This window comes from Equus asinus, chromosome 7 (genome assembly GCF_041296235.1).
Source record: "Equus asinus isolate D_3611 breed Donkey chromosome 7, EquAss-T2T_v2, whole genome shotgun sequence".
Taxonomy (NCBI): domain Eukaryota; kingdom Metazoa; phylum Chordata; class Mammalia; order Perissodactyla; family Equidae; genus Equus; species Equus asinus.
Genome location: NC_091796.1, coordinates 76,625,541 through 76,640,332, shown reverse-complemented (window position 1 = coordinate 76,640,332; position 14,792 = coordinate 76,625,541). Strand labels below are relative to the sequence as shown.

General features: G+C 48.6%; 1 protein-coding gene across 13 annotated transcripts in view; it reads left to right on the top strand.

Annotated features, from left to right (window-relative positions):
- Positions 1-828: 828 nt before the first annotated feature.
- TMEM229B (transmembrane protein 229B) overlaps positions 829-14,792 on the top strand; it is a 36,782-nt gene continuing 22,818 nt past the window's right edge. For 4 of the 13 annotated variants that reach the window (XM_070513828.1, XM_070513824.1, XM_070513821.1 and 1 more), the window contains exon 1: positions 1,204-1,412. The gene's annotated coding sequence lies outside the window, so the exon portion shown is untranslated. Of the gene's footprint in view, positions 1,071-1,202; positions 1,413-7,366; positions 7,447-14,792 lie in introns of those variants that run through there. The other 9 variants (XM_070513830.1, XM_044773810.2, XM_070513819.1 and 6 more) reach the window with 8 other exon arrangements.

Here is a 14,792-nt window from a genome sequence, read left to right as displayed (position 1 = left end):
TCAGTTCCCTTTTCTTTGAAGACTCTGTGCTGCCTTGGATCTCTGTACCTCTTTGTCACTGTGGCATGTGAGGAAAAGGGAGAGAAGGCTAGGAGAGACACAGCCATCAGACTTCTCAGATCAGGCCTAGGCACACATAGGGTCTGTGTGAGAATAAGAAAAAGGCGCCCCCTCTGGACAGATTATTTACAAAAGGACACCCCTGAGGGACATTATGAATTTTTTTAAACATCCTTTCCTCTTGGCTGTGGCCCCCAGTGCCAGGACCCAGGCTTGGCCTGGAGGTAGGGGCTGGATTACATTCCCACTCCCTGCTCGGCCTTTCTGCAGGACCCAGGACCTGTCTGAGGGGCCTAACTCAAGTCAGGGGCCCTCTGTCACCAGTTTCCCATATTCCATGTTCTAGAATCTCCAGGCTTTTCCATCTTCCAATAGAAGAATCTAGATTGACTTCAGAAAGGAAATTTCTGTTTAATCTTTGCAGTAGAAACCAAATTGTGGGCCTTGGAGGTTCAGACCTTGCCTTAGGCAAATTCCTTAACTTCCGTAGGCCTCAGTTTCTCCATTTTGAAAATGGGGATAATAAAAATGACCTTGCAGGACTGTTTCAATGAATGGACTGCACGGAACATAATGCTGGCACACAGTGGGTCTGCAACACCATGTGGAGCGTGGCCCTCAGGTAGCCAGGACCTGCAAGATACCCACGGCAGATGTTGTATGCGCAGTCCCCACAACTCCTGCAAGCTGCGAGGTGAGAGGCCCCGGCCAGTCCTCTCCTCCGTGCTCTTGTAGACATCTCAAATGCAGGCGGGGTGGCGGGGGCCGGGAGGGCCCAGGAGCTCTGCACTGCAGCCACCTGCGCCGCGGCCCGGGCCGAGGGCGCGCTCCCAGGCGCCCAGGACTCGGCCGACTGCCGGCTGCGGGAGGCGGCAGGAGGCGGCGGGGTCGGCGGGGCATCGGACCCGGCGGGTGAGCCCGCGAGAGGTGAGCAAGGAGTTAAGCCGGGCCGGAGGCAGAGCGCCTGTCAGACGCGAGCATGTGCAGTTTGCACCGCATCCGTACTATGGGTGAGTGCCGCCGCCGCCGCCGCCACCGGGGGCTCGGATCGGCCGGGCAGCGGCGGCTGCAGCCCCTGGCCCCCTCGTCGCCGTAGCGGGCGAATGCGGGCCCAGGCGCGGCGCCGGAGGGCGGGCGGTGTGGGGGAGGCACGGCCGGCAACTCGGCGCGGGGGGAGCCCGGACGCCGGGCGTGGGGGCGGGGAGCAGGCGGCGCAGGAGAGCACCCTGAGTCCCCGCGCCGGAGGAGGAGCGGGAGCAAGCCGGGGAGACGGCGCTCCTGGCCGCACCTGCACCCGGCGGGCGGCCGGCCCTGCCCCGCCCCGCTCCTGCTCGCGGCTCCGGCCCGCACCGGTAGGTGCCCCCGATACCCGCAGAGAGGCCTTTCCGCCACCCGGAGAGGTGGCCGCGCGGGGCGGGCAGCGCCGAGCGCGGGGTCGCGGGCGATGGTGCGGTGATGGGGAAGACCGGGCGACCGGGCCGGGGGTGCTGCCGGATCCCGCTTCCTCTTTGCTTTCGGTTTCAAAGCGGCTGCCCCGGCTCGAGAGCGAGCCGAAGATTAGATGGTGCGCCCCGGCTTGGATTCCCTACGGGGGATGGGCACACAGGGGGGCGTGTTGGGGAAGGGGTGCACGTTGGCAACTTTCCCCGCCTGAAACAAAGGGGCTTCGGAGAGATGCGAGGGAAAGGGGCCAGCCGGGCATCTCCGGCAGCGGAAGGTTGACACCCCCTCGGGAGGGCAGAGCGGGGCGCCAGTCTGAGTGGAAGCTAGGGAGTCCGGGCTTGGGAGTGAGAACCGCGGACCCTCCTGAGTTTGAGGTTGAGGACTTTCCTACGGAGAGGAAACCGTGAAGATGACCCTCCGCCTTCTCTCCAGGGTGCATGGAAAACCTAGGGGCTGGTGGACTGCACACCTAAAGGTCCTCCCCTCCCCGGGTCCGGGATCTGGGCCCGAGCCCAGCCCCCTGGCTGCCAGCTCGCCATCTGCCCTCCCTGATCTCCGGTGCTTGGTGGGAGAGGCAGGGCTGGGATGGGGACCGTTACAGCTCGGTTCACGGCAAGGGCAGAGAGACATTGGCCTCTCTCCCAGGTATCTTCCTTTCTCTCTTTCTATGCCTGGTCAGAAACTGATCCCTTCCCTTCCTTCCAGGGACTGTCTTTCTCCAGGATCCTTGGGGGTATGTTTGGTTGCCTCAGGTACAGAGCTTAGGGTGGCAGGAGGTTGTTCTGATGCCACTTCAAGCCCTCCCAGGAGGAGAAGAGGAGGACCCCGGGGAGCTGTCTGCCAGTGTAACCTTGGGGGCTCTGCTCAGCAATTCTCTCGTGTTCTCAGCACCTAGTAAAAAATGAGCTGTTACTCTGGCCTTCAGACTTGGGTCATCAGGAGGTCTGGGTTTCTGTCTTTGCTGTAACCAGGAAGAAGAGTCAAGGGGAGGGCTGAATGGCCTGCTCTCAGGGTGGTACGGTGTCTTTCTCTCTAGAAAACAAATGGGCCAGGTTCCAGGTCCCAGGTCCCCGACTTTGTGTCTCCAGGAATGAGGTGCCTCCAGCTCCAAGCCAGCTTGCATGTGACTACTGGCTTCTGTCCTGTAGGAGGACTGCCCCTTGCCTCTCTTCCTCTTAGAAAGGACAGCCATTTGAGAGTTGGGTTTTTCCCCTGGTTGCAAGGCAGAGCTACGTCTGCTTGCCTGTGGAGACGGAAGGCACTTGTGGGGGGGTAAGCGCTGGTCTGCTAGGTGACTCTCCTGCCTGCTCCTGTGCATGAGCTAATGATACAAGTGGTTGGGCCAGAGGTGGGCCTGCCAGGTTACCTCCTCGCTCTAGAGCCGTGGAGGGTGAGATGAGCTAAGAGTTGGCCCCCTCCCCAGGGCTTTGTATTTGGGCACAGCAATGGGTAACTGGGGAGACAACAGGGGCTGGACCAACTTATTTATCTGGTACTTAGAGGGAAATGACAACCTGATTTAATGTTGACTTTGGTCACTTAAAGTTACAGGAGTGAGGGAGGTTTGAGGACCCGGGAGGGGCAGCAGGAGAAATTGAAGTCCCCTGAGCTGTAGGTCTGTGGCCCTGGAACTTGTGGCTGAAGTCAGATGCAGGTGCCAGACGAGAGAGCACCAACAGCCCCACTTCCAGGAACCTTTCCCCTCTGAATGGCAGGGTTGATTATCCCTGAGCCCCCCACTGACTTTATCCCAAGCCATTTATTCAGAGCGGAGAATAATGATATGGAGACCTGATCTCCCCACCCCCAATGGTGAGAGAAGGGGCTTTTCCGTGGATTGTTCCTCAAATGTACTGACTCTAAGCAGGGAGAATGATACTCTCTCAACTCCCTCTTTTAAAGTGCTGAGGCATGAATTTTACATTTGTAAAGTGATTTAAGCACGTTGGTCCGTGAGTGAAAGATATTAAATGAGTTAGGGAGCTTTATACTGTGTTTATTTCACCTGTATCAGATTTACATATTGTTTTTAAAGGGAATGGTGTCATTTGGCAGGAAAGGACTAAATTACAGCTTTTGTGATAGGGAATGCTCGGTGTCGGTTTTAACAGTGCAGTTTTTAACCAGAAAGGCACTTGCTGCAGCACATAGGCAGCAAGTGTTCCTCTGTCTGCCTCTGCTCTCGGGATGTCTTAGAGTTCCTTCCTACAAGGATTCTTCCTGGTAGACGGTGTCCAGCCCGGGCCTCAGTGACGGTCACCCTCCGAGCTCTGAAGAGGGTCTCTGATGATGCTAGGGACTCTGATGTTAGAAGTTGAGACTGGGGTGAAGGCAGTAAAGTGAAGCCGCTTGGTCTTAGCAGCGGCCGTATCAGATCTGGCTCTCCTTGAGGGAAGGGAAATCTAACCCTCGCACAGCCTGGCTGTTTTCAAATTTGTGTCCCTTTCCTTTCCTCCTCCTGCGCCTCCCCCCGCCCGCCTCCAATTTACAGACAAAGTGGTTTGGGTTTTATTTTATTTCTTTTATTTCAGGAACATTCCTTTTAAGGTGTGGATAATTTCTGACTTGGCAAACTCTCAGCTCCCTTTGTGGCAACACCTGGCTAAGGAGGGAACGTCGGAAGGATTTCTGATGTTCTGAACAGGAAGAAATTCAGCCTTTCTGGTCAGGTCATCTGCTTACTCCACCACCACGTCCCAGAAATCAGAGGCTTTGATTTGGAAAGTACGGTGTAAGCTGATTTCTGGAGAAGGGCAAAGAGGCAGCACTTTGGATTATGGTTTCCCTTGAGGGAGACTCTCCTTTTGAGAGTTAGCACACTGGCTGTGGGGAATGTGGATGTCTGAGTTGGGGAAGTTTTCCTTTCCTAGGATTTAAGAATGTTTAGACTTAGTGTGGGAGGAGACCCATAGGTTATACTATTTTGTTACAAGACAAAGATGCGCTAATAGAATTTAGGTACCCATGTGTTGGGTTACAGAGGTACATTTGCCTCAGACTTTGAGCTGTGAGATGCTCTCTGCTGCTGTGATCCAAGGAAAAGGAAATGGGTTTTCCCCTGCAACTCACATCCGTAGATAGAACTGAGGCTGAATATGTAATCTGTCACATCCCCCGGTAAAAACGAAATTTTTTCTCCCTTACCTTTGCTCACATCCATCCTGCAGGTGTGGACTCCCGGTCTCCTCTGCCCTTAGGCCGTCCTCCACATTCTTTTTAACATTAGTTCCCCTATGTGTAAATTTAGTGGAGTTGAGGTCACAGAGTGATATTGGCCCCCTACTCCTTCAAAGGATGGTTCTGAAAGGTAACTTTCCACCCTCCCCTGATGTTGGTGCTTCTTCCTTTGGGGTTGGTCACAATCCAGTCTGGCAGTTTGAGGAGTAACCAAAGTCATTGCCAATTCCTGTTGCTGAACATCAGGCTCCCCATCATCTTTTACTCTGCTGGCTCCCCAACAGGGAGTTTGCTGTGGTCTTGGCTCCCGTTGTGGCTGGTGTCATAGGAGGGACAGCATTCTTGAAATTAGAGCAGTCTACATGGGCAGGAGTTGGGTCCTCACATTGTTCCTTCCTGCTGCTCTATCCTCTAGAAGCATGGCAGTTAAAAAAATAAGACTTGCATTATCAAATCCTAACTTAATGTGGGGAGATTGAATCGATAAGGGGGCCTAATCAGAGAGTGCACTTTCCACCAATCCTTTCTACTTCAGAAGCTCTGTGTTCAGAATGCACTGGGTTAGCCATTTATGACTGCTTCTGCAGCTGGATTTGAATGACGAATGCCTTCGAGCTGGTTCATTCATTCATTGTTTCCTTTCAGTTTTTAAGAGGCACCCCATCACATGAGTTTCTGGAATGGTCCATTTCCATCAGAAAGATCACTTACCCTGAGTTTCTGTAAGGCCTTGATACCAGCCCAGAGGAGCTAGGGATGCCCGCCAAGAAGGAGAGTGAAGGGCTACAAAGAGCGGATTCTTTTCTGGACTTCTGAGGGGTGATTCATGCTTCCAGATAAAGTGTGCTTCCTGGCGCTCCATGGTTTCGTTGCTTGCACAGTCAGTGAAGGGACAGCCCTTGGAGCAAGAAGCCCACCTTGTAGACAATAACTGTGTTCTTTGGAGGAATGGTGGGGACCTGTTTGTAGCCCCCTGCCAACCCCAATCTTCTTTTTCATAGCTGTCCTTGGCTAGACCCTATTTCAGTCCCTAGTCCCTAGGATCCCCCTCCCTCTCATTCCCAATCAAAAAAACTTTTCCAAAGCCAAGAATAAGGCAGCCAGGGCATTGGTCTTACTTTCATCTACCTTCTTAAAATAAATATGGGCAAGAAATATTGTCACCACTGGGCAAAACAAGCCGCGGCTCCAGATTTTTGTTTGGTAATTGTGTTTTTGCCTGCTGTAAATAAGGAGATGACCTTCCTACACTGATCTGTAGATTCCTTAAAGCTTTCATATAGCCTGCACAGTTTCTAGCACATGGTGAGTGCTTATTAAATCATCAGCTGTGATACTTGGATGAGATCAGATACCCAGATTTCTAGGTCATTGGGCAATGCTGTCGTTTGTGTAGGAGCTGATGGTTGGCAAAGACCTCTAGAATCAGGAAATCTGGGATCCCTCCCTAACTCACTTGTGTGACTTTGGACAGCCCATTTCAGCCCTCTGAGACTTACTTCCACAAATGGAGCTTCAGCTGGGTTCAGTGATCATAGCAATAATAACAATGACAACTACTATTTATTGAATACTTACTATATCCCAGGCGTTGGGCTAAGCACTTGCTATATGTTATCCTTCTCTCACAGCAATGAGATAACTACTATTTTTTTTAAGATATGCTCTTTTTTTGGTGAGGAAGATTGGCCTTGAGCTAATATCTGTTGCCAATCTTCCTCTTTTTTTTTTTCTCCCCAAAGCCCCAGTACATAATTGTATATCCTAGTTGTAAGTCATTCTACTTCTGCTATGTGGGATGCTGCCACAGCATGCCTTGATTAGCGATATGAACGTCCGTACCCAGGATCCAAACCAGTGGACACCAGGCTGCCAAAGTAGGAAATGCCAACTTAACCACTTGGCCACGGGGCTGGCCCAGAGATAGCTACTATTAATTATCCCCATTTTACAGCTGGAAACACTGAGGCTCTGAAAGATAAAGTGATCGTACATGTCACACAGCTAGCAAGTGTTCGAATTAGGATTTGAACTGAGATCTGTATGTTTCCTTTGTGTCCTATAGCCTTGGATCACATGATGGAATAAATGTTGGGGAGAAGGTAAAGTGGAGGTAGTGTGAGTTAAGCTATAAGAAGGAGAGCTGATGTTAATTAAACACAGCTAGTTAAAAGGAGAAGGAAGCCCAGATGCTTATTTGAAAAACAACATCCTGACGAATGTTCAGGAAGAAGAGAGAGGTCGGTATCCTGCATTGGGGAAGTAGGCCAGATGGCCTGAGAGTTACTATAAGGGAAACAGACTTATGCTTGGCGTAGGAATGTATCTTATAAACCCCATTTCATTTTGATGCCAAAATTTTTCTCTCACTTAACAGGCTATCTGGGCAGCCTATTTCTTTTTGTCACCCTGCTGCCGTTAGTCATAGTAGCTTATCTTTGCAGATTCTTGACTCCAGTCCTCATCCTCCAACCTAGTTTCTGGGCCTTCCCCTACCCATCATTATCGTCCAGCTGTGGAGACCTGATTATGACTCTGGGGCCCAGGTACACTCTGCAAAGTACAGCAAGCATTGGACTATCCTGTTCTTCTGAGAAAGTATTTGTGGCCACTGATTACTCCATTCAAATGTGACCAGCTATTTCATTGAGATGATTCTCCTCTCTTTCATCCTTTTTTGTTCCAGGCAAGTTAACTCTGAGGTTTTCTACCACTTTGAGGTGTTTGTGGAAGAAGAATGAATGTTGAAGTGGTGGCCTGGGGGAGGTGAGTGGACCCCCTTGGAAAGTTAGCGTGATGGTGTAAAATGGAGCATTGTGCTAGAGGTGAGGGTACTTGGGTTCTCATCTCAGCTCAGTGACTCTGGGAACGTGACATGAGTCCTTTGTCCTTTAGTTTCCTTATCTCTAAAATAAGAATGTTGGAAGAGAGCTTCTCTAACATCTCTTCCAGTAATAATGTGGGATGATCCAGTAGGATCTGGATAACTTGGTCCTTTCCCAGGGAATAACTCAGCTGATCTGGAATTGTAAGAAGTCAGAGCTGGGAGAGCAGAGGTGGGGTTGAAGGAGAAAAAAGCTAAGGGACAAAGTCGGAGCTGGAGTAAGTTCCTCCTTGTGAAGGGGGACTGGGTCAGGTCGTTCCTCCTTTTACTGTTTAAACGGGGCTACAGAGAGGTGGTGTCTGTTCAACCTTGTACTCACCATCTCCTAAATCATTGGGAACATCCTTGTATCTTGACTTAGAACTTCAACCTCACACTCACCTCATCCTCTGACTGTCCCCAAGTGAAGGCAGCAGCGAAACTGTGCATTGGTGTATGTTTTACATTCTGCACTTAGATTTGGCAGTCTCCAGGACCTGGTTCAGCCCAGAATCCCCCCAGGGCTCCAGGACCTGGGGACTTGGCTGATGCTTTCCAAGTGACTCCGTGTTACAGAGAGGAGAACATGCCTCCTCTCTGCTGCCTAGTTGCACCTGAAAGAGCAGGATCATACCTAAGCTCAGCCTGGGAACTCAGGGAGCCCAGCTTTTCTGCTTGTGGAATTGGGCCATCTGGATTTCCCTTTGTTGTTCTTTTGTTTTTTGGGGGGTTATTTTTGCTGAGGAAGATTTGCCTAAGCTAACATCCTTTGCCAATCTTCCTCTTTTTGTATGTGAGCAGCTGCCACAGCATGGCCACTGACAGATAAGAGGTGTAGGTCCACGCCCAGGAATTGAACCCAGGCTGCCAAAGTGGAGCACGCTGAATTTAACCACTAGGCCACCAGGCTGGTCCTGGATTTCCCTTTGAGTAGAACCATTTGTCCAAGGACCTTTGGATTCTGCCATCCATTGGTAAATCTTCTCTTTTCATTTCATCATCTTCAAGGATGAGGAGCAAATGAGTTCCCACTAAACCCACCAAACCAGTCTTTCTGTGCTTGCTTTTTCCTTGGTTCCTTATTGTCCTATATCAGTTATTTCTAATGGTGGTTACCATACCACGGGGAATAGAGAGATGGTTTTAGTTGGTACAGGGACAAACATTTCATTTTAATAGCTATGTTTCTAATGAGTGTAAAGAAACATGACTCATTGGAATGTTCTCCTAAAGAGAGTTAATTTTGTCTCCCACTGTCCCTTCAGTTTCTTCAGTGGGATTGGTTCTTCCCCTGCCCTGTGACAAAGGGAAGTCAGGCCCCATAACTTTTCTGGTTATTCTTAGGCAGTAGAAGGTCCAGTGGTCACTTTAAGTCACAAGCATAGTCTGTTCAGTACTTAATTCCTTCAGTCTTTTGCCACTGGGCTGGGAGGGACAGGAAGGGCTCACTTGCCCAGTGCTGTTGTCTGCCGGCTTCCAGCTTCCTGGGCCTGGCAGGTATTTAATACCATTCTCTCTCTTGTGGCCATGTTCATGGTTTCTCAGAGATTCCTCTCCCACCTATTGCTGGGATCATTCACTTCCAATTGTCTTGAAAAGAGCAAATTATCCTCTAAAATCCAGCTATTCACTTCCAGCCTCTTTCAGCCAAGCTCCTTCAGTCTGTCCAAGTGGCTTTCTTGGACAAGATCTGCTCTGATCTCATGCCAGCCTTTCTCACATGTGGCCCACGTTAGCACAAGGAGACAATCACACATCCTTTGGAGGATGAATTTAGGAATGCAAGCTGAGCCCCCAGCTCTGCCATCTCTCTTGGCTCCCCTGATAGCAGATGGCCAGACTGTGTCTCATGCTTTGGGCATCTCAGGTGGTCAGATGCTGGTCCACCCAGTCCTCCCAGGGTCAGACATCAAGTTTCCTGAGTGGTCCTGTGGAAGGCCATCTCACCAGCTTGGGAGCGTCAGACCTGCTGTACTCAGTGCCTTAGTTAAGACTTTTGATTTAACCTCTTATTATATGTGTGTCACCAAAACCATAACTGTCACAAGAGACTTAACAATTTCATGAATATTATTGCTTAGGAGAAGGCTATACTATGTATTTGACTAAAAGTTTAACTTAAATAAAAAGGTTAACAACAACTAACATTTATCGAGTACTTATAATGCCAGGTACTCTCTTTTGTTTAATCCTCATGAGAGAGGTCCTTGCATTATCTCTATTTTACAAATGAATAAACTGAAGCCAAGAGAGCTTGAGCAGCTTGTCCAAGGTCACACAGTTGGCATCAGAGCATGGATTCAAAAGGAAAGAATCTGACCCCAGAGTGTGCTCTTTTCAACCACTACGCTCTGTCTCTTCCTACAAGGGTGGTGGGCAGCCTTGACAAGTCATGTGGGCAGAATGCAAATGCTTGGGGAATGTTGCCTTAGGCCCTAACAGTAAAGTCTTCACTCTGGCATTCAAGCCCTCCATGCAATGCCTTTACCTGCCTTTCCAAAAACTCCTGTGCCCTTTACTGGAGCCTAATCCACCTGCCCCGCTAATCTGCCGAGCCCAACCCCTCCGGTGCCTCATTATTTCCCTGGCCAGAGGGCCCTCATCTGCTGTGCTGCCTCCGCAAATTGCAGTCCTTTTAAACGTCAGAGCCCTTCTTTGCCACAAAGGTGTATTTGACCAAAACCACTTCATGCTGGTTCAGGATCTTTCGCTCCTCTTGTAATTTCATCACCGAATGGGCAGTTATTATGTGCTTCTATGCAAAGAGCAGTGAAGGGCGGCTAGCAGACCCGCGTCCTGATCTCTCCATGCCACTAAACAACTTTTGCTAAGTTATACAAGGCCTTCAACCTCTCTGAACTTTGGTTTCATAATTTTAAAAGTGTGGGTGTGGGTTAGCCTCCTTCATTTTTCAGTGTTCTATGGTTGATGTTTACCTTCTTGTCCCCGCTAACTTTTAAGCTCTTGAGGACTGGAACTCTGTCTTGTATGTCTTAGTCCGTCCCAGGACACTGCACAAGATTTTACACACAGAAGGTGTTTAAAAATATTAGTCTGTTGGCTGGTGGGAAATGCTGCTGTAAATCTGCTCTGGGCTTCACTGACTTGTAGAAATCGCCTTCTTCTGGGTGATCACCATAAAGTGAGGACTTTATGATTCTCTTTTCAGCATAAATTTATAACAAAAGCTTTGGGTCTAATCTGCTGCCTTTTTTCTGTAGGAAACCTAATGTAATGCTATTAAGACCCATACTCCTTTATCTAGTTTCAAAATCCAAAACATTCTAAAATGGAAAGCTTTTGGTAAAACCTGACCTGGACTAATATGAGGCCATTGGTCAGCTATCTACTCTGAGTGTGATTATTCATAAATCTGGCCACAAAAGTGTTAATGTGTCTGAATGGGGGTATGCTCCAGACCCTGCTGTGGGGATTATGTAATCTACAGGATGTGCTCTACATTACCTTTTTAAAGATCTGAAAAATTCTGATTTCCCGGGGTTTTGGGTAAGAAACCATGGTGGCGTGTGGTATTTCTCCACAGAGATGCTATTGGCGTTGGGGTGGGATAGATCTTTGTTATGTGGGACTCTCCCAGCATCACAGAACCTCCCATGACCCTGCCTTGTTGGCACCATAGTGTACCAATTTGATTTTTTTAAATATTGCATTATGATACCATTTATCTTGATTACTAAATTTTTTTGGCACCTCCGTAAACTTTTTGCCTGAGGCACATGCCTCTCTTGCCTCACCCAAGTCCCGGCCCGTGACTCCAAAACCAAGAAGGCTTCTCCTCTTCCCACTGGTATGTCCCTCGGTGGGAGGTACCTGCTGGGTGCGTTTCGGGTTAACACGAGTGGGGCCCTCTTGGCCACTAGACTGAGTCAGCTCCCCAAAGAGATTTGTCAACCGGTTCTTGCATGCACTTCCTACATCTGATGTTTCCTCAGAGCCCATGTAAATCTGGTTCCCTACTTCCATCTAGGACGTGACACAGCTACTCATTTGAGAGTCAGTGTGCTTATTAATCCCTACAGCTACTCTGACTGGATGTTTAAAAAGTTTTTAAAATATACAAATGCTCTTGGAAAAACATGAAAACAATAGAAAAATGTACAGTGATGGAACCTAAAGTGTTCTATTGTGTTTTATTCATGCTTTGTTGAGGAAACTGAGAGGAGAGGTGATAAGAGTTGCAAATGTTAGTGGAGGAGTCAGGCTCAGAACCTGTTTCTGGTCCTCCCTTTAGCATTCCAAGCTGGCAGGCTGCTCCCTTCCTTTCTCCCCAGGTCCCAGTGTCCTCAAGCTGGAAAGGACACAGGAGTCAGTTAGGTATCCCCCTTCTTGATTGAAGGACACATCTTTTTTTGCTTTTTTGCCCTTTGTCATTGTTTGGCAGTGATGGGCGTGCCTAGGGGAATTTAGGCCGCCTCCCCCACCCACCATCACCATTAAATAACCATCTCAGAATCTGAGCCCTAAGTATCCTGGCCTGCCTTTTAAACCTATTGGAGGTCCTCTGAGATCATTTCTCTATCCCTAGTCCTGTCCATGATCCTCACGATATAGCATTTTCCATAAATATCCTTAAGCATCCTCTTACATACTGTTTTCTCATCTTCTCATCCATTAAGGAAGATATTCCCCAGACAAGCCTGGCACCTATTTCTTTGACTTCATCTAAACACATCTTTGCCTCCAGACATTGAACCATTTATTATTTCCCTGGTCCCTACAGATGACTTGTGGTCTTCTACCTATTGTCATTATGCTGGAAAGTGCTGAGATATAGTATAAGTTAAACTAATCATGGAAATGAAATTTCCCAAAGGTACCAAATTGAATAGTTTTCTTAAGCTCCATAGATTGACCACATTGTCCGTGCACTCATCATTCGGGAGCTTCATGTCCGTATTTGTAATGACCATTGAATTTACTCTGTGGGGTTGATGGTTTGAAGTCACCTGATTCTGCTCACTCCTTCATTCCTGTCCACACTGCAGTTTCCCTTGCTTCTAGGGACACATGATCTGGAATGGTGCCCTCTTTTTATTTAGCATATATTTGTAATGCCTCCTAATTACCCTGAATAGAATTCATGGATAATATGACTTACCTCTCTCCGAAAGTTTTTTAAAAATCAATATAATGCCTAAACTGTAATATAAAAGAGAAATAAATGAACAGTTAGTTATAATACAATATCATGCATTCGAATATGTAATTGCTTGGGCACACCTACATGGAAGACAGAAGGAGGAGTCAGATGCTTGAACCTGTACATAGAATCACCGAGAATGTAACAGCTACAAATACCCACAAGATACAGGTGTGTGTATGGGTGACTCGAATACCACAAGACGTGTTGCTGAGGTCGATGTGATTTTCCCAGTTGGCGAGTCACTCTTGGTAAAGTTAAAGAATATCAAGTATAGTATCCCCCGTGATGTGCACTCTAATGGTGTTCCTGGACAATTTAGTATATGTTAAAACCATACGAAATTCTTCTGTGTTTGTTTCAGAAAAGGAGGTTGGTTCTAGACGCAGATAAATATAAACAGGCTTTTCACCTCTGTGAATGTCCAGTGGGACATTGCAAAGTCACGTGGGAGAGTTCTTTCGCGGGCCATGGTGGAAATTGCAGGGCACCCAGGATTCCTAGGTCTCCACCTCCATGTACCTGTAGCACTCCCCACCCACCGTGGTGCTGACAGAAGGTTCCCTCCTCCCAGGGGTGGCCCCGTTGAGACCGCTGGTCTAGAAAGACCAATGCCAGGAACTGGGAGACCTGTGTTCTAGGTCTGCGCTATCGTACCTCCATATTTGTGTGACCTTAACTCCAGATGCCTGCGTCTCCTGTCTGTAAGGGGGTTGTAATGACACACTCGTCCTGCTGGTCTATGGGATTGTGGCTCACTGTGCTCTCCTCCATGACTTCAGGACAGGCCAGAGCATCCGAGTGTGCCCCACATCATATATCCCATCCATCAGCTCTCCCTCACTGTGGTTTTTTCTTAGCCTTTAAACATCCTTAGGTCTCTCTTATGTGGGAAAGAAAGAAGAGAGATAGGGAGGGAGGAAGGACACCCCCCTCATCTCTACTTCTCCAGCAGCTTTTCTCTCTCTTCCTTCACAAACAAATTTCTCACAAGAGTTATCCGTACACACTGTCTCAGTCACCTCCCTTTGCAGTCACTCCTCCTTCACAAATGGCCCCCAGTGACCTCTGTGCTGCTAAGTCTCTTCAGTCCCTGTCTGACTTGTCTCTGCAGTTGACCACAGCCCCCAAAGCCTTCTGCCCCCAATTCCCTGAACCCTGGTCCTTCCTCAGGCCCCGTTCACAGCGCCTCGCCCCTCCCACCTTCTCCCCAGCATGCTCCTCCTCTGCGCTGCTCCCTCCAGCTGGGGTCTCAGACCTGCCTCCAGCCTAGAGTCCCACGGGCATCTCATACTTAGAGCATCTGACATGTAGCTCATCATGGGTCACTGAGCATGCCTGTTCCTGTATCTTCTCTCAGGGAATGACACGGCCATTACCCAAGTCAGAAGACTGAGTGTCGTCCTCGACTCCCCCCTCTCTCCCCCTCATTCCCAATAAATCCCTCACCCAGTGCTGTCTGTCCTGCTTTCTTAATAGGTTTCGAGTCTTCGCTAATTTGAGTTGCCTACTTGACCCTTATCGGCATCTAGGATTGCAACCCAACTTACTGTTTGGGCTGGATTAAACCTTTAGAGACCCTCAGCAGGGACCTGTTTAAGGTCCCATAAGTAAGTAAAAATAAATTAATGTAATGCTAAGTTATAAGAGAAAACCGTGGTTTCAGAAAGAACAAAATTTGTGTGCTGAAGCCACAATATCTTCTTTTTGATTCTTTCTCATTTTCTCTTCCTTAAAATAATTTCTTTTGGCGCTCCATTGTGGGCAGTACCGTAAGCAAGTGTCTCGCAGACCAACTGGGCAGTCCAGGACCACTGAGAATGTCAGCCTCCTGTGAGCCGGGCTTGGGTCTTTGCCTCTGTGGTCTTTGTGTGTCCTCGCGTCACAACATAGACCCTGAGGAATTGTTTAATGAACATGTGAGTGAATGCATGTATAATGAGATGAACTTGAAAGGGCTCACTGAAGTAAAAAGCATTGTCAGAATGTAAATTATTATTAGTAGTAACTGTCTGGTATTTGATGTTACAGTAGAATCTCCAAGATTTTCTATTTCCAATGTTTTAAAAACAACCAGCCCCACTGTTT